Source organism: Gopherus flavomarginatus, chromosome 6 (genome assembly GCF_025201925.1).
Source record: "Gopherus flavomarginatus isolate rGopFla2 chromosome 6, rGopFla2.mat.asm, whole genome shotgun sequence".
Lineage (NCBI taxonomy): Eukaryota > Metazoa > Chordata > Testudines > Testudinidae > Gopherus > Gopherus flavomarginatus.
In genome coordinates this window covers 1,282,740-1,300,947 of record NC_066622.1, presented here as the reverse complement: position 1 = coordinate 1,300,947, position 18,208 = coordinate 1,282,740, and the positions used below count along the sequence as shown (strand labels likewise).

At 62.6% G+C, this 18,208-nt stretch overlaps 1 protein-coding gene across 2 annotated transcripts in view; it reads right to left on the bottom strand.

The window, feature by feature from the left end:
* Positions 1-18,054, bottom strand: part of LOC127053132 (laminin subunit beta-2-like) — a 77,933-nt gene extending 59,879 nt beyond the window's left edge. Inside the window, exons 1-2 of one of the 2 annotated variants that reach the window (XM_050957231.1) lie at positions 15,151-18,054; positions 2,964-4,609 (exon numbers count right to left, since the gene is read on the bottom strand). The gene's annotated coding sequence lies outside the window, so the exon portion shown is untranslated. Of the gene's footprint in view, positions 1-980; positions 2,180-2,963; positions 4,610-15,150 lie in introns of those variants that run through there. The other variant, XM_050957233.1, reaches the window with a different exon arrangement.
* Between the last annotated feature and the right edge of the window lie 154 nt (positions 18,055-18,208).

Sequence of the window (18,208 nt, the reverse complement as noted above, 5' to 3'; positions counted from 1 at the left end):
CCAGGGTGCAAAGGGCGGAGAGGAAAGAGACTGGGGGTGATGGTAAGGGGGGTGGGACAGGGCTCCCTCTTCCCTATGCAGTGGCCCAGGCCTCCTTCCTGCCAGCCCTGCAGGTGGGAGGTGCCAGGGCTCCCTGGTACTGCTAGTGCCCGATGCCGGGGCTTGGGGCCAGGGTCAGCAGAGCCAGGGCGCCCATGGGGCTGGCTGCCCCGGAGGTCAGGCACTGCTCAGCCACCCCCAGGACAGCACCTGTGGTCCCCCCACAGCCTCTCACCTTGCCAGGCCTCTCCCTGCTGCCTCCCCGGGGAGCTGGGGGATTGGGGGCAGGCGGGAGCTGCCCATGGCTGGGAGGTCCCATGTCTCAGAACAGGCGCATGTGCCCCGGGCCAGCACCAGCCCTAGTGAGGGCAAAGTGCCCTGGTGGGCAGTGCCACCCCGCCAGCGGCATGTGGGGAGCTGCCACGCTAACCTGGGGCCAGACATGTGAAGCGGCCAGCACAACTCATAGTAAGAGTTGGAGCAGGAGACAGGGATCCCGGACACTTGGGTTCTCTTCCTGGCACTGCCCCAACTGGCTATGGGGTGCTGAGCAGGCACATTCCCCTCAGCCTGCTCCCTCGCTGCCCCGGGCACCCTCCTGCCAGCTCACCTCTGCTGGGCACCGGGCTCGGGGCTGGAGGAGAAATCCAGGCGGCTTGAGCAGCAATGTCGCTGCCGGGGCCAGGCACCTTAGGGCAGCAGGTGTCGCGTGCAGCCCCCTCCTGCTCACCCCAGAGCCGCTCCGGTACTCAGCCCGCGGCCCTGGCGGTCACTTCCCACGACGCGCTGGGGCATGGGGGAGCTGGCCGCAGGCAGGGCGGAGGCGGCCCCCGAGAGCGCCCCTCCTGCTCCTGGGAGTCCCCGAGCCCTGGGCGGGCAGCGTGAGAACTCGGAGCACAAAAACAAGCTGGCAAACAAGGGAAGCGATGGGTAAAACTCACCCGGCTCCTCTCCCAGGCGCAGGGAGGCTGGGACAGAGCGATTCTTATTCAAATCAGCGCTGGGCTGTGAAAGGGGCTAACGGTCTCCAGGCTACGGGAATGTCACAGCCGATTCTTTCTGCTCGGCAGTGCACACAGGCCAACCGGGGCGGGGACAACCGGCCTCTGGGCCCTGGGCCACCCCTGGCCAGGCTGACCCGGGCCAGGCTCCTGGCTCACGAGGGGCTACAGTTACCGTCAAGCTGGTCGCTCTATGGGGCGTGAGCCGAGAGAGCTGCTCCGGTCTCGCCACCTCCTGGGGCACACGGCAGGCTTGAGCAGGCGGGCGCAGACACCTGGCGTCCCCAGCCACGCTGGGCTAAGCGGCTGTGCCGCGCTGGGGGGGAGGGCCCACTCCTTGTCCCCCGCTGGCCTCAAGCCCCAAAGCGTGGGAAGCCAGGCCTGCCCAGGGCCGGGGCTAGGGAGAAAGAAGCAGGCCCGTTCCCAGGGTGCTGGCCCCAGCCAGGCAGGAATGTGCATGTTGTGTCTTGCACCAGGCTCTCCGGTGAAAGCTGCGCGTCCCACAGCTGCTGCCACCAGGACGGGGAGGGGGCAGGGTGGGAAACAGCCAGTGTCCCGGCACGGCCTGCTCTGGGGGCTGGGCAGGGAGGGAGCCGGCTCCATGACCGAGGGCATCCAAGCTGGCACTCCAGGAGCTGCACATCCCCAGCCCCTTGGCTGGGTGAGCCGCAAGCCCCTGGGACTGGGAGGCAGGTGGCCAGCTGGCCGCAGACCTCTGGAGAGCGGTTCAGTGCCAGGGGCCAGCCAGGACCCAGATGAACCCTGCCCCTGGGGGCAAGGGGGGGTCTTTGCAGGAGGGTGGAGCCTGAGTTTGACTCCCAGGAGGGGCTGTGCTCTGGCCACACCCCTGTCCCAGAGGGCACCTCACGGGGATCCCACCACACCTCGGGTTCCCTGCTGCTATAGGGCCCTCTGTCCCCTGCCTCGCAGCCTCAGGGAGCTGCTTCATCCCTGGCCCCAGGAGCTCCGTGGGGCTCAGAGATGGGGCCTGGCCCGGCAGCTTGCAGGGCTCCAGCTAGCCAGACCCATCCCTTGTCCCAGCGTCGGCTCTGCCCCCGTGCAGGAGCAGGAGCGGCCTCCCCCAGCCCCAGCAGCCCGAAGCCTGGGGGTCAGCCCAGCTCAGGGACCCTCCTGTCGCTCCCAGAGCTCCCCCCACATGGCTGGTCTCTCCTGCCCCGCGAGAGGCCCAGCCCCCGTGCCTGGGGAGCATGGGTTTTGCCCCCAGCCCCGCACCATGGACACTGGCCCAGGCTGGGCACCGTGTGGCCTGTTCGCCAGGGCATGTGCTGAGACTCCAGCCGGGGCCCTGGGCCCGGCAGCACCGCCCCAGGGGCACGTTCAACCCCCAGGGAACAGCAGCCCCAGTGTCCCGGGCCCACCCCCGGAAAGGCTGTGAGGCCCAATGGCTCTGTTCCACCCCCACCTGTGACCGCAGCACCCCGAGCTCCCCCCACACCTGAGCTGGCCAGGGCAGGACACCACGTTCTCACAGGGGGCCCTCAGAGCAGCCCCGGCTGTCCTCTGCCAGAGTGCAGGGCACCGCACCCTTCCAGCGAGCTCTCTGCACCTCCAGGCCTCCCACCCTCTCAGCACTGCCCAGCCTCCAGGCCAAATGCCGCTTCCCCCCCACTGCAAAGCTGCCACCTCTGGGTGGGAGTAGGGCTGCTGTGCTGGCACTGGCAACCCATGGAGACTGCCCGCCGGGGGAGCAGCACAGACAGGCCAGGGCACAGGGTTCACACCCCACTCAGCCAAGCCAGCCCTGCCCCGGGGATGATCAGCCCTTCCCGCCCCGCCCTGCCCACCGCAGGGTGCCTCAGCTCTGCCCACGCGGCGAGAGTGAGCCAGGCGGGGTGCTGGCTGGTGCTGCCCGGCCAGGGAACAGCGCGAAGGCAGCACGCAGAGCCAGGGCTGCACTGGTACCTGTATGGCTATCGCTGCTCAGGGTCCCTGGCAAGGGCCACGCTTGGCCAGGTGGGCACACGCCCGTCCTGAAGCCCCTGGCAGGGGCCTGCAGCAGCCGACTCCCAGCTCAGTCTGCTCAGGGCTGGGCTGTTTGTTCCTGCAAAGGTTCCCTCCTGCAGGCTCCTCCTCCCGCCACCGGTGCCAGGTGGGGCGGGCCCCGCAGCTCAGCCAAGGTGAGCGGGAGGCCAGGTACAGCGGCTCTCCCAGCCTTGCACACGGGGCAGAGGAGGGAGTGTGCCCCTGCCCCTTGAGCTGCCAGCCCTCAGCTCCCCGCTGTGAGCGAGCGCATGGGGCCCTGGTGCCTACAGGAGCGCCCAGCCCTGCCCTGCCCGGGCCTGGCACTGCAGCCATGGGCAGGGGCAGGGATCTCAGGCTGTGGCTGGTACAGATTGCAGGCGGGGACCCAGGGCTTGGGGCCATGCCGTGTGCCAGGGAGTGCCCAGCTCTGCCCGTGCAGGGCACCCAGGCCTGTCCCTACGTACGACACTTGGCTCTGCCCATTGGCCACCCTGACATGCGACCATTGGCGCCGATCAGTGCCTAGCTGCCTGGCTCTGAGCCAGAGCCGCTGGGTGCTTGGTGTGGGATGGCCCCTGGGAGTCACGCAGCGCAGGGGGTGGGCACTGCTGCCCAGGGGTTGGGCCCGGCACACCCTACTTTGGCTCCTTGCAGGCAGTCCCGGCCCCTGCCCGCTTGCTGGCACCATTAATGCTTTTGATCCTGCAGCGAGCCCCTCCCTCTGTGTCAGGATCAGCACCCGCCGGGCACGGGCAGGGTGTTCCCCAGCGCGCTGGGCATGGCACAGCTCTCCGGGGGATCTCTTCCCAGAGCCAAGCCACCAGCCACAGGCAGATGGCCTGAGACTGGCAAGCTCCCTGTGGGGAACAGCAGCAAGCCGAGGCCATCGCCTGGGCCCAGCCGGCGAGTTGGGGGGGCTGGTGCCCCAGCCATGGGGTGTCCCTGACAGGGAGCTGGGCCCAGCTGGTGAGTCGGAGGGCAGGGAGGGGGCTGGTGCCCCAGCCATGGGGTGTCCCTGACAGGGAGCTGGGCCAAGCCAGAGAGTCGGGGGGGCCTGGTGCCCCAGCCACGGGGGTGTCCCTGACAGGGATCTGGGCCCAGCTGGTGAGTCGGAGGGCAGGGAGGGGGCTGGTGCCCCAGCCATGGGGTGTCCCTGACAGGGATCTGGGCCCAGCCAGCGAGTCATGGGGGGGGGGGCTGGTACCCCAGCCACGGGGGTGTCCCGATGTGATGCAGTAGGGACTGTCTGTGTGGGGGATGGGAGAGCCGGGGATGTCTTTAGGTGAAGGACAGGACCTAAGCCTGTAACCTGAGCCAGGTAGGGGGGAGGGGGTCAGCACCTTTGCCCGGGAAGCTGGACAAAGGAAGGGGCCGGCTGGAGGGAGTTAGTTCAGTTTTGGTTTTGGGCTGGGTGGTTGGAATTCAGGGGACTAAGCTTCCTGAACCCCAGCAGAACTCGATTGAGGGGTCCTGGCTGTGCCTCCAAGCTCTGCTGTAACCTGCATTCCTGTTGTCCAATAAACCTTCTGTTTTACTGGCTGGCTGAGAGTCGCTGTGGGTCCCTGGAAGAGGGGTGCAGGGCTGGACTCCCCCACACTCCATGACACCCTGACAGGAGCTGGGCCCAGCCGGCGAGTCGTGGGGAGGGGGCTGGTGCCCCAGCCACGGGGGTGTCCCTGACAGGAGCTGGGCCCAGCCGGTGAGTTGGGGGGGCTGATGCCCCAGCCATGGGGGTGCCCCTGACAGGAGCTGGGCCCAGCCGGTGAGTCGGGGGGGGGTACAGTACCCACTGCCAGGGGTGGCAGGTTTGTATAATTGTTGGTGGCTCCCAAAGAATCATAGACTATCAGGGTTGGAAGGGACCTCAGGAGGTGTCTAGTCCAACCCCCTGCTCAGAGCAGGACCAACCCCAACTAAATCATCCCAGCCAGGGCTTTGTCAGCCTGACCTTAAAATCCTCTAAGGAAGGAGATTCCACCACCTCCCTAGGGAACCCATTCCAGAGCTTCACCACCCTCCTAGTGAAAAAGTTTTTCGTAATATCCAACCTAAACCTCCCCCACTGCAACTTGAGACCATTACTCCTTGTTCTGTCATTGGGGACCACTGAGAACAGTCTAGATCCATCCTCTCTGGAGCCCCCCTTCAGGTAGTTGAAAGCAGCTATCAAATCCCCCCGCATCAAATCCCCCTTCTCTTCTGCAGACTAAACAATCCCAGTTCCCTCAGCCTCTCCTCAGAAGTCATGTGTTCCAGCCCCCTAAGCATTTTCGTTCCCCTCCGCTGGACTCTTTCCAATTTTTCCACATCCTTCTTGTAGTGTGGGGCCCAAAACTGCGCACAGTATCCAGATGAGGCCTCACCAATGTCGAATAGAGGGGAATGATCACATCCCTCGATCTGCTGGCAATGCTCCTACTAACGCAGCCCAAAATGCCATTAGCCTTCTCAGCAACAAGGGCACACTGTTGGACCCCAGAATGGGTCCAAGTGCCCCCCCTCCACCTACCTAAGGCCCTGGGAGAGAGTTTGGGTGCAAGGGGGGGTTGGGCTGTGGGCGGAGTTTGGGTGCGGTGGGGTCGGGATCTAGAAGGGAGTTTGGGTGGGGGCGGGTTGGGCTCTGGGAAGGAGTTTGGGTGAAGGAGGGGGGTTGGGTGTGGGAGGAGGGTTGGGCTGTGGGAAGGAGTTTGGGTGGGGGCGGGTTGGGCTCTGGGAGGGAGTTTGGGTGCAGGAGGGGGGTTGGGTGCGGGAGGAGGGTCAGGCTCTGGGAGGGAGTTTGGGTGCAGAAGCGGGGTTGGGGTGCAGGCTCTGGGCTGGGGCAGGGGACTGGGGTGCAGGAGAGGGTGGGGGTGCTGGAGGCTTTGGGAGGGTGTTTGGGTGCAGGAGGGAGTTTGGGTGCGGGAGGGGGGGTCAGACTCTGGGACTGAGTTTGGGTGTGTGTGGGGGGTTGGGCTCTGGGATTGAGTTTGGGTGCAGGAGAGGGGGTCGGGCTCCAGGAGTGAGTTTGGGTGTGGGAGGGGGGTCAGGCTCTGGGAGGGAGTTTGGGTATGGAGTGCGGGCTCTGGCTTGAAGCAGTGGACTGGGGTACGGGAGAGGGTGAGGGGTGCTGGAGGCTCTGGGATGGAGTTTGCGTGGGGGCGGGTTGGGCTCTGGGAGGGAGTTTGGGTGCAGGAGGGGGGTTGGGTGTGGGAGGAGGGTCGGGCTGTGGGAAGGAGTTTGGGTGCGGTGGGGTCGGGCTCTGGGAGGGAGTTTGGGTGCAGAAGCAAGGTTGGGGTGAGGGCTCTGGGCTGGGGCAGGGGTTTGGGGTGCAGGAAAGGGGTGCAGCGATTACCTTGGGCAGCTCCCAAAAGTGACCAGCACCCCACATTGGCAGTGGCTTAGAGGCAGGGGGGCTGCAGGCACCACCCCCATAGCTCCTATTGGCTGTAGTTCCCAGCCAATGGGAGTTGCAGAGTCGGCGCTTGGGGCAGAGACAGCGTGCGGAGACCCCCTGCTCTCCAGGGGCCGTAGGGCCATTCCGGCCACTTCCAGGAGTAGCGCGGAGCGAGGCCGGGGAGGAAGCTGCCTTACCCAGCTGAGCTGCCAATGGTGGTGGCCAGGGGTCTCTGGGCCCTTTTAAATCACCCGGGGGCATCAGGCGGGGCTGGGGGAGAGACCTGGAATATTCCTGGAGCCTGGGCACCACGTCTATCTAACTCGCCGCCCCTGGCCACGTGGGCGCCCCCGGCAAAGGCCCGGCCAGAGGGACTCGCAGAGCCCAGCCTGGGAGCGGCCCAGCCGGTTAGCTCCAGCTTGCCTGTGAGGGGAAGGCTGATTCTCACACCTCCGCTCAGGACTGGCAGAGCTGCTGGGTCTCACTGCCAGTGCCAGCCCCTCTGCCCTAAGCTCTGGGCGCAGCTGAGAGGGAATGAGGGGCAGAGCGCCTTCCGCACTGCCTGTGCCACTGGCGCATTGACTGGCGTTGGCCAGACTGAGCACAGCCCTGGGGGGCAGATCCATTTGCTACAGGCTCAGTGCCCAGCCAACACACTGCCATGCGGCACAGGCCACACATCCCATCTCCCTGGACACACGATGGCACCGGCGGCCTGGAGAGCCTGTGCCCAGCCCCTCCCCTTGTGCTGCAGACTCCACAGGCTACTAGCCAGCCAGCCAGGGGCATGCCTTGGCCCCCCAGCACTGCCTGCCCAGCTCCCAGCACAGGCCCCAGCTTGGGGTGAACATGCAGCAGCCTCTGCCCGCTCAGCGGGGGCATGGGAGCGGGAGTCCGGGGTCCAGGCCACGCTTTGCCCACAGCTGGCTCTGGCATCGGCTGTGGGGCACCATGCCGGGACTGGGCTCCACAGCCAGCAGGCACCTGCTCAGCGACCTAAAGCACAAGAAAGGATACGTCACGCAAGGCTCTGCAGGGACACGCCTGCTCCCCGGGCTCCCAGACACACGTGTGTCCCTGCATGACATGCACACATGTTCAGGCACCCCCCAGACACACGCATGTACCTGCACGACATGCACATGTGCATGCCCACACAACACCCCCCAGACACGTGTCCCTGCACGACATGCACACGTGCACGCCCACACACATGCAGGCACCCCTCAGACACATGCATGTACCTGCACGACATGCACATGTGCATGCCCCCACACACACAGCACCCCCAGACACGTGTCCCTGCACAACATGCATATGTGAATGCCCACACAGCGCCTCCCATACACCTGTGTACGTGCATGACATGCACACATGCAGGCACCCCCCAGGCACACATATGTACCTGCACGACATGCACATGTGTCTGGGGGTGCTGTATGTGCGTGGGCATGCACGTGTCCCTGCACAACATGCATATGTGAATGCCCACACAGCACCCCCAAACACGTGTGTACCTGCATGACATACACATGTGCACGGCAACACAGCACCCCCCAGACACGTGTACCTGCATGACATGCACACGTGCAGGCATTCCCCAGACACACGCATGTCCCTCCACAACATTCAGATGTGCACACCCACACAGCACCCCCCAGACACACGTCCCTGCACGACATGCACATGTGTACAGCCGCACACGCACAGGCACCCGCAGACATGTGTCCGTGCTGGGAGCTGCACATCAGATGGGATGCGTTGCCTGAGAGTAAATGCTAAGCTCTGCACAGCAAGCCAGCCCTACACAGGTGCTCCCAGCCACCAAGAGCCCATCACCCCCCAGCCGCACACACCTCCCTGGAGGGCCCTGTGCAGATAGCGGGCCGGCCCCTGCGCCCCCCGGCTGTCATTGAGGTCAGCGAGCGGCTCCCTGGCCAGCAGCAGGCTGGTTTCGTCCTGGTGCAGCTCCCCCAGCCGGTGCATCACATGCAGCTGCCGCCTCCACTGTGCCACCCGCTGCATCCTGGACGTGAGAGAGGCGAGTCCCAGCCAGGGCACCTGCAGGGGGCAGCGTCACGGGGGAGTGGGGAGAGACAGAGCGCAACACCCAGCCATGGCACCCACACATGGGGGGGAGGGGCATGGGGCCCTCATGTAGTGGGGGGGTCATGGGGGTCCCCAGCCCATTCAGCCGTGGTGCCCTGCCAGGGAGGCTCCCGCAGATCCCCCCGAGGAGGGGACTACCTTTGTGGGGTAGGAATCAGGGCAAAGTCAGCTCCCACCCACGGCCATTCCACATGCAGGGACAACCCACGGCAGCCCAGGAGCCCCTCACCTGCTCGGCGAGCGTCTGCCCTGTCCTGGCCTCTGCCGCCTGCCGCCGGCGCTGTGGCTCCTCGTGCAGGACTCGCCAGAGCTCCTCAGCACCGGCCCCTGGGGGAAGGGATGGGGCGAGTGTCCAGGCCAAGTGTCCCAACTGGGGGCCGCAGGGCTGCTGCTATGTACCCAGCCAGCCAGGGCCCAATGGGTCGGGCCCGAGACAGGCCAATGGGGCTGAGAAATGGAGCCCCCCCCCGACCCGGGGTGCAGCCAGCCCAGACCACAGGGCTCAGAATGTGCAGCCAGGGCCGTGGGCACTGGTTCCGGGGGCCAGGGGGCTGGGGCTGGGCCCTTACCTCCCACTGCCTCCAGCAGGCCCAGCTCCCCGGGGCGCCTGCATCGCGCCAGGGCTGGCGGGCTCAGGAAGTATTTGGCTCTTTCAGGACCCAGAAGGCTGCAGGCAAGGAAGCAGGTCACACACCATGCAGCCTGACCCGCTTGCTGTGCCTGGCATGCCCAGCCCCCACCCCCGGCCTGCCCCCACCCGTGATGGCGTGCCACCCCCGAGCCCAGGATCCACCCAGTTTGCCATGGCCCACCTCTCAGGATCTAATCCACCTGGAATCCACCCAGGATCTGGCCCAGCCCACCACGTCCCTGCCCAGCTGGTGCCCACGAGTGCCCAGGCAGCCGGGGCACTGGCCCTGTCAGGACACGTGGCGTTTCCATGGGGCGACCCCACCCCACCCCACCCTGCCAGCGGCCTGCAGGGCTCCCCTGGGAGGGGCTTGCCTCCCTCGCTCACCTGTACAGGTGCTGCCGATAGTCAGGTGGGGGGCCGGCCGGGGGCTCCTCCTCGATCCCCAGCAGCCTCTGGCTCTTGCTCCCCTCACAGGGGGCTTGGCTGCTGGCTGCTTCCTCCATGGGGCCGGACCCCTGCGGCCCCCTGCACTGGGACTCAGCTAGAACAGAGGGGGAGGGGCGAGGAGCAGGGGAGACCCTTCGCCATGGTGCCCCCCTTCACTGGGCCCCACCCCATCCCCACCACACTCACGGTTCCCCACACCCTGCCCCACGCCAGCCCCAGGCCCTGCCAACCCCCTGCCTCATCCCAGCACTGCTGGGGAGCGGGGAGAGCCAGCCCCCCACATGGCGAGGTCCCTGGCACCCCCGGGCCCTGGCTCGCCGTCACCTGCAGGCCCCGCGGCTGCGGCCTGTTGTGCAGGTGTTGCCATGGCACCACCGTCTCCTCCCGCCCGGATCACCGGGCAGCAGAGCCTGGCAGTGGGCAGGGCTCTGGGGAGGAGTGTTGCAGGCAGGGAGGGAAGAGGGGCTGGGCTGCCCTGGAGGGGGGGATAGTAAGGACATGCTGTGGGTCCGGCCCCTCTTGCTGACCCTGGGCTGTGGCCAGGCCCCCCACCAGCCAGCTCCTCAGAGCCCATATGGCCAGGGCTTGCTGGGGTTCCTGGGGGGGCACGGGGAGTGGGGGGTCAGCCATAGCCCAGGCTCACGCTGTCCCCTTCTGGCTGCCTGGAGCAGGGACCGCCGGGGGCAGGAGGGTTGGTTCTCGGCTGCCAGCCCGTCCCCAGCCCAGGCGGAGTGGACGCTGGGCACCCCCAGAGCCAGGCAGGCCTCTGTGCTCAGCCCTTCAGCTTCATTTCTGCCACATACACCCGGCAACAAGTGCCACCTCCTGCCCCTGCTGTCAGAGACACGAACAAAGGGCTGAAATGCGTTACGGGGGCTGGGGAGTCCGATGCTATTCAGCAGCATGCCCCCCCCCCCGGGATGCCAGGCCTGGTTACCCCCCTCAAATCGCAGAGAGGAGAGGCGAGCGGTGGGAATGACTGGGGACCAGGAGAAACTCCTGTACCAAGAGAGACGGAAAAGACTGGGCCCGCTTCCCTCTCTCACAGCCAGTTCCCCCAGCCTTGGGACCTGCCAGGAAACGTGAACAGAACATCTGTGAAGCCATGTTCGGTGCTTGCCTGAATGGTTCTCCAAGTTCAAAGCTGAGGGGATGGGGAGGACATGCTGTCACGGGGTCCCCGGGCGATGCTCTGGAACTGCTCCCCACCAAGCCAGGCAGGACTTTGGGGAGCCTCCTCTCCCTTGGAGCAGACTTGTGCAGGGCAAGAAGCTCATACGGTTTCACCTCCTGGGTCTCTCCTTGGAGCATTCAGCATCCTCTGCCCCTCCGTGCGCTTCCCACAGTAAGCCCGCCCCAGCGGGGTCCTGGGGAAGCCACCGGGTCCTGCACCCCCACTTTGCAGTCAGATGTGACTCTCAGCCAGCCAGTAACACAGAGGTTTATTCGATGACAGGAACACAGTCCAAAACAGAGCTTGTAGGTACCGCAAACCAGACCCCCTCGGCCGGGTCCATTTTGGGGCCCAGCGAGGCAGACCCCGTCTGTCCTCACTTCCCATCCCCAGCCAGCTCCAGACTGACACCAGGTTATGGGTTGCTGGTTATGATTATGGTGTCTATATGTGTGTATCAGTTTTGTAGTTGAAGTTATGAATATTGGCTCTGTGCTTCTGGGAGACATCCCAGACAAGTGGGTGTCAGCTCCACCTAGCCTGCTTGGTCCACCTAGTCTATAAGGTGCCACAGGATTCTTTGCTGCCTTAGCCTGCTTGATGGCCCATTAAGGACCATCAGCTACACACCTGACCTATGGAGAGAAGGCAGATACGCCTCCTAACTCAGCAAAGCCGGCAGGGACTTGCCCATGTGACTCCAGACTCCATTTTGCTGTAACTTTCCACGGTAAGAACAAAGAGGTTCTTACACCTGGAAAAGCCTATATAAGGCTGATGCCTCATCTCCATCTTGTCTTCAATCCTGCTTCCTACCTCTGGAGGGACTTTGCTACAAACTGAAGCTCTGAACAAGAGACTGATGACCCATCCCAGCGGGGGATGTTCTCCAGAGACTTGATTTGAACCTGCAGTTTACTCCATCACTGCTACAAGCCTGAACTAAGAACTTTGCCATCACTGTATGTAATTGATTCCATTTAACCAATTCTAGCTCTCAGCTCTACCTTTTTCCCTTTATGAATAAACCTTTAGATTTCAGACACTAAAGGATTGGCACCAGTGTGATTCGTGGGTAAGATCTGATGTGTATATTGACCTGGGTCTGGGGCTTGGTCCTTTGGGATCGAGAGAACCTTTTTCTTTTACTGGGGTGTTGGTTTTCATAACCATTTGTCCCCAGGATGGGTGGCACTGGTGGTGATACTGGGAGACTGGAGTGTCTAAGGAAATTGCTTGTGTGACTTGTGGTTAGCCAGTGGGGTGAGACCAAAGTCCTCTCGGTCTGGCTGGTTTGGTGCCTTAGAGGTGGAAAAACTGTGACTGCCCTGTTTGAGCAATTTTTCCTGAATTGGCACTCTCAGTTGGGTCCTGCCAGAACCAGCATCGTCACAGGCACGCAAAGGGGTGTCTCCCCCCTTTAGCACTGACCTGCATCAGCACCGTGCCCGGTCCTGCGTCTGAGGCATCGCTGAACACTATAAAGCGCTTGGCACTGTCCAGGTCTACCAGATTTACCAGGCCTGGCTTAGAGCCTCCTGCACCCCCTCAGCTGGGTCCATTCTGGGGCCCAGCGAGCCAGACAACCCTGTCTGCCCTCACTTCTCGTCCCCAGCCAGCTCCAGACTGAAACCCCCTCCAGCCCTGTTTCTGGCCTTTGTCTCTTTCCTGGGCCAGGAGGTCACCTGATCTCTTTGTTCACCTTTAGCCATCCCCTTGCAAGGGCGGAAGGGCCCCGGCCATTTGTTGCTAGGTGACAGAGTATCAGCCATTTATGTATGCTGGAGACTTAAGAAATGCACAGGGGAAACTGAGGCACACACAGTATTCAGAGGAAACATTAAGATAACAGTCCCACTTCGTCACAAAGGGTAACACACCCCTGAATTCTGGGCCTTTGCTGGCTTTGCACCACCGTGAGTGGGGACCAGCAGCTTGCCACGTTAAAGGGACCTTCGTCTGCTGGCCTGGCGCACTGCCAGGTGGGAAACTGAGGCAGAGGACACAGCCCAAGGCGCTCAGTGTGGGGCAGGTGTTACTTATGGCCACAGGCTTTTGAACTGTTGTGGAGTTTGCCAAATTGATACTGAGCTGGCTTCCTTTCCCTTTTAATAAAACTTCTCTGGATTTCCCGGGACTCAGTGCTTGCAAGAGGGTGGGGTCTCCCTGAGCTGCCCAGGGATGGTGGGTAGTTTTCCCCCTACACGGGGCAGGGGCTTGAGCTTTTGCTGGTGTGTGTTGTTAAGAGGAAGCCCTGGCTCGCGCTGCTGCTGGAAGAAGAGTAACCGTGTCTACAGTGAAAGATGGCGCCCGGCCCACCCCCTGTACACAAGACACGCGGGCTGGGAAGAGCCAGTGGTACAACGAACAGGGGAGCTGCTCGGGGGCTGGGGGACACGGCGCAGTTCATGTGCACAGGGGTTTCCTGCATTTCATCCAGACCTCACGCAATGCTCTGCAGTCCTTGCCCGCAGGCCTCTAGGGATCGGCCTCCTTCCCACCCCGCTCCGTTCGCTGGCACCACTGCAGGCCAGGGCATGGCGGACACCAGCGCAGCGTGCCCTGCAGAGCACTGCTGGGGCCACTTAGCAAAGCATGGCCTGGGAGAGGGGTTCTGGGAATCGGGGAGGGGAGGGGTGGCACTTCTTTCCCTTTCTGGTCCAAAGACACCTGGCTGTTTTATCAGCAGCCTTCAGCCCCCGCAGAACCTGACCCTGAGGAGGAGAAAGGAGAGGGCTTGGGAGGAGCAGCTCCAGCCTGCAACAAAGCCTTGCAGCAGATCAGGACCAAAGGGGCGGGCGGAGTCTGGAGAAGGAAAAGAGCAGAGGGGGAAGGGCCCAGGAGTCCAGCAGGACAAGGGGAGGGAGACGCGCCAGGACATAATGGGGCTTCTCATGCAGAAACCCAAATGCCGCAGGCCCAGAAACCCCCGACTGCCACCACTTTGAGGTCCTTGGAGGACTCCATGGTAGCAGCTCCCATTGGACTCCCAGGTCCACAAAGGGCAGTGAATAGGGCCGGATTCCCCCTGGGGTTTACCTCGAGGGAAGGGACCCAACAGAAGTCTGACAATCTGGCACCCACCCTGCAGTTCTCCTGGGGAGCGAGCAGAGGAACAGGGCTGCTTCTCTCCAAGTAGAGGCCAAGGGGCAGGAAGAAGGGCAGGCGAAAGCACAAGCAGGACTGCACATGTACCCAGAAAACATCTTCCCCCCCTCCGCATACCTGTCACCTCGGTGCTCACATGCAGCTGGTTCCTGGTTTGCACACACTGTCCAAATGCACAGGCTCAGGAATGGGCCCATCTACACCAGCCAGGGCCTCCAGCTTTGAAAATTCAGTCCTCCGCTCTCATCAGGAGTGCAGCCCCTTCTGCTAGGTGGCCAGGGAAGAGCCTGGCAGATGAAATTCAGTGCTGACAAAGGCAAGGTACTGTGTCTGGGGGACCTGAACCACCTGGGACCAGGGCTCGAGGTCAGTGCAACCTCTGCTCACTGGGCAGCAGCTGTCAGAGACGCAAACAAAGGGGTGAAATGCGTTACGGTGCTGGGGAGCCCGATGCTATTCAGCAGCATGCCCCACTCCGGGATGCCAGGCCTGGTTACCCCCCTCAAATCGCAGAGAGGAGAGGCGAGTGGTGGGAATGACTAGGGACCAGGAGAAACTCCTGTACCAAGAGAGACGGAAAAGACTGGGCCCGCTTCCCTCTCTCACAGCCAGTTCCCCCAGCCTTGGGACCTGCCAGGAAACGTGAGCAGAACATCTGTGAAGCCATGTTTGGTGCTTGCCTGAATGGTTCTCCAAGTTCAGAGCCCACCGCCTTGTCAGCAGCGACGGTGCAGGGAGCAGGGTCTGGGTGTGGGGAGCTGGAGGGACCAGGGCGTCACCCCAACCCCAGGGATATAGAGTGAAGCAAAGAGGCAATTAGTGCAATGCATGCCCAGGCCAAGTTTTCAATCCACATACCAGCACCGACCTGCTCCCAGGAAAGCCAAGGGCCTCCACCCCCTTTTAGAGATGTGTGATGGAGTAGGGGCTGTCTGTGTGGAGAATGGGAGAGCAGGGGAGGACTTTAGGGGATGGACGATACGGGAGCCTGTAACCTGAGCTAGGCAAGGGAGCGGAAAGGTCAACACCTTTGCCCGGGAAGGAGGACAAAGGAAGGGAGTGGCAGGAGGGAAGCAGTTTTGAGTTTGGGGCTGTGTGGGCGGAATTCAGGGTATCCTAGCTAGGATCCAAGCACCCTGAAAGTCCAGGACTCGATTGAGGGGTCCTGACTGTGCCTGCAAGCCCTGCTGTAACCTGTGTTCCTGTTGTCCAATAAACCTTCTGTTTTACTGGTTGGCTAAAAGTCACTGTGGGTCCCAGGAAGAGGGGTGCAGGGCCGGACTCCCCCACACTCCGTGACAAGGTGATCAGTGTGTTTGCACAGTGGATGACAGAGGCAGGGCTGGTGTCCAGTGCAGAAAGCTGAACAGGTGGAGGAAGGCACAGACAAGCCCTGCATGGCACTGCACCTCCCTGCTCCTGCCCTGGGGAGCAGTGTCCTAACTGCCAGGGAGAGGGATCCTGGAAGCCCTAGTGTCCCTCCCAGCTCCTGCACCTGGCTACACCTGGTTTGCTGAGAGGACAGTGACATTACAGCACATCACTGTGAACACTTCCCATGCAGAGTAATTCCCGGCCAGCATCTCCTGGACACCTGGGCCTGCCCAGCCAGGCACCTCAGGCCTTCATGGTCGCTGTGAGAGAGAAAAATGTTAATGAGCTGGGACAAGATGCTGCGTTTGCTTGGGTGCATGTGCTGGACTGGCTGACGCTGCTGCAGGGTGCGAAGGAGAGACAGGATGAGGGAGCAGGGCTCATAGTGCCGAGTTTTAGAGAATCCAGCGCCGTGCAGCAGCCAGTCACACCGGAGGCTCTGCCCCGTTCACTTGACACTGTGTGATTGTCATTAGCACCCACAGCAGCAGCCTGGCCAAGGGCGCGGAAGGGCCAAAGAGGAGCCGGACGCAGCTGGCTGGGTTCTGAAGCACCATTTTACTGAAGGACGGCAAGGCCAGATCGCCTGCTCGCAATTCATAACAAAAAGTTCACTTCACTGAAGAGAAAGAGACAGTTTGATTTTGGCCTGTTTCCTCGTAAGAGTGGGACAACACTACCACTGCCCTTCACTGAACAGCGGCATCTGAATATACACAGCACGCGGGGCACCATCTGCCCAGCAACTGACCACACTGCTCACACACTTCACTCCCAGCACAAGGGAACCAGTTGTTTCAGATTCACAACACAAGCAGCATGTGGGGTTCCCTCCTGCAGGTGATCCCATTCCCAGGCTGACAGCAGGGGCGACAGGCTGGTAGGAAATAGCTCGCTGGCTCTGGGGACTAGCACTCTGCTGGTATGGGGCTGGCTTGGATTCACACCAAAGAGAAGATCCATGGCAAAGCCAGTGGCACCAGTCCAAGCAGAAGCAGGCCAGTCACACTGCAGCAATGGAAGGTCTCTCACAAGGCTGTTTGGCAAGGATGGACAGTTCCCACACAGACTGGCTGCTATCCCCCGGCCCATCGGAAATGCAGCAGGCAGAGAGGATGCCAGTGTCTCTCCAGACACTAACTGCACCGCTTGGTAAACTCCAGGTGCCAACAGACGTCCCTGGCGCGCTGTGGCAGGAGATGTATTTCCAAGTGCTCTGTTTACCCCCAGGAGTGGGGAGAGGTGGTGAGGAGCATGGCTGTTGGCATGTCACTGCAGCACTGCGCGCCTGCCTTTGCCTCTGGGGAAGGCCCCAGCCGCCCTCTGCGGAGACCTGCGCACAGCGACAGGAACTGAACGGGATCATTAAGACTCCACAAGAGGGATAGGCCAGGGGATATTAACGGACTCCTCAGGGCGAGGGCTAATTGCCGCCTTAGGGGAACTTCCTGTGGATGCTCACGCTGGGAGGAGACACGCTCCTCGATCGTTCGGCACGGCCTGGGCAGGGCTCTGGGTGCGAGCGCTGCAGAGCCCAGAGGCACATCAGCTCCCTGCAAAGCCCCCAGCCGCCCCTCCACAGCGCCGCGCCCACTTGGTGCCCACAAGGCCCGACGGACTCAAGGGAAAGCTGCCTGCAAAGGGCTTTGCATTTGAGAGCTCTCTGGTGCTTCCCAGCCTTTGCTGAGCTCTATCCCCCAGCAGCACCTGCCACGTCCAGAAGCCAAACAGGCCTGGGAGCCACACACAGCCGGCTTCTTTGGGTTCTCCTAATCCCAGCTCCTTGCTTCTGCACCAGCCGGAGGGGCCTCCCTCTCGGCAGCAAGGGAGCTGCACTAGCTGAGCTCAGGGCCAGGGTGTTACACCCAGAGGATGGGCTGAGCCACTCCTAGGGGCACAGCCCCTCAGCAGCCATCACAGCCCAGGGGAGCAATACCGGCCCCTCGGCCCCGTCCAGCACAGTTTAGCAAACCACACGCTGCACCCAAGGGGAAGGAACAGTGGGGGCAGGGGATAATCTGCCACAGGGCACTGTCACTACCTGCTGGAAGCTGCCCCCCGACCAGCAGCACTTTAAATCCTGCACAACGAATACACTCACTTCTCCAGGAAATGAGGCTGAATTTGGTCAAACTGCAGGTGCCAAAGCAGCCTGACATGAACTATATCCCCACTCATCAGCTCTGCCAGAAACTCAGGCCTGTGCATGGAGTTTCCCCCCAGTGCTACAGGTGGGGGAGAGAAAACCTCCTCCTCTCTCCCAAGGCAGGCAGGCAGGCAGGCACTGGGTGTACAGGTAGTGGCTGTCTCCCCATTCGTGGGGGTTTTCACACACCCACTGCCCACAGAGAGCACTAAATGAGAAGCCTGTGGGGGGAAACGGCACTGGGCACAGGACTCACACTGCTTTGTGTATACAGACTAGATTTCAACTGGGCAGCTCCTGGACCAGACCCTCACACCCAACAATGCTGCTTACTTCTATGCTCAGACGAATACGCACAGGGTCTCCCCAAGCCCCCGTTCCCACTCAGCCTGGCCGGGGAGACGCCGCTCAGCACTGCGTGCCTGACGATGCGGAGTGCTGGAGAACGCTCAGCAGGCAGAGAGAGCACAGCCCCCCCCCACAGCGATGCTTACTTCTGTTCACAGCTGTCACGGGGTCCCCGGGCGATGCTCTGGAACTGCTCCCCACCAAGCCAGGCAGGACTTTGGGGAGCCTCCTCTCCCTTGGAGCAGACTTGTTCAGGGCAAGAAGCTCACACGGCTTCACCTCCTGGGTCTCTCCTTGGAGCATTCAGCACCCTCTGCCCCCCTGTGTGCTTCCCACAGCGAGCCCACCTCAGTGGGGTCCTGGGGGGGGCCACAGGGTCCTGCACCCCCACTTCGCAGTCAGACATGACTCTCAGCCAGCCAGGAACACAGAGGTTTATTCGATGACAGGAACAGGGTCTAAAACAGAGCTT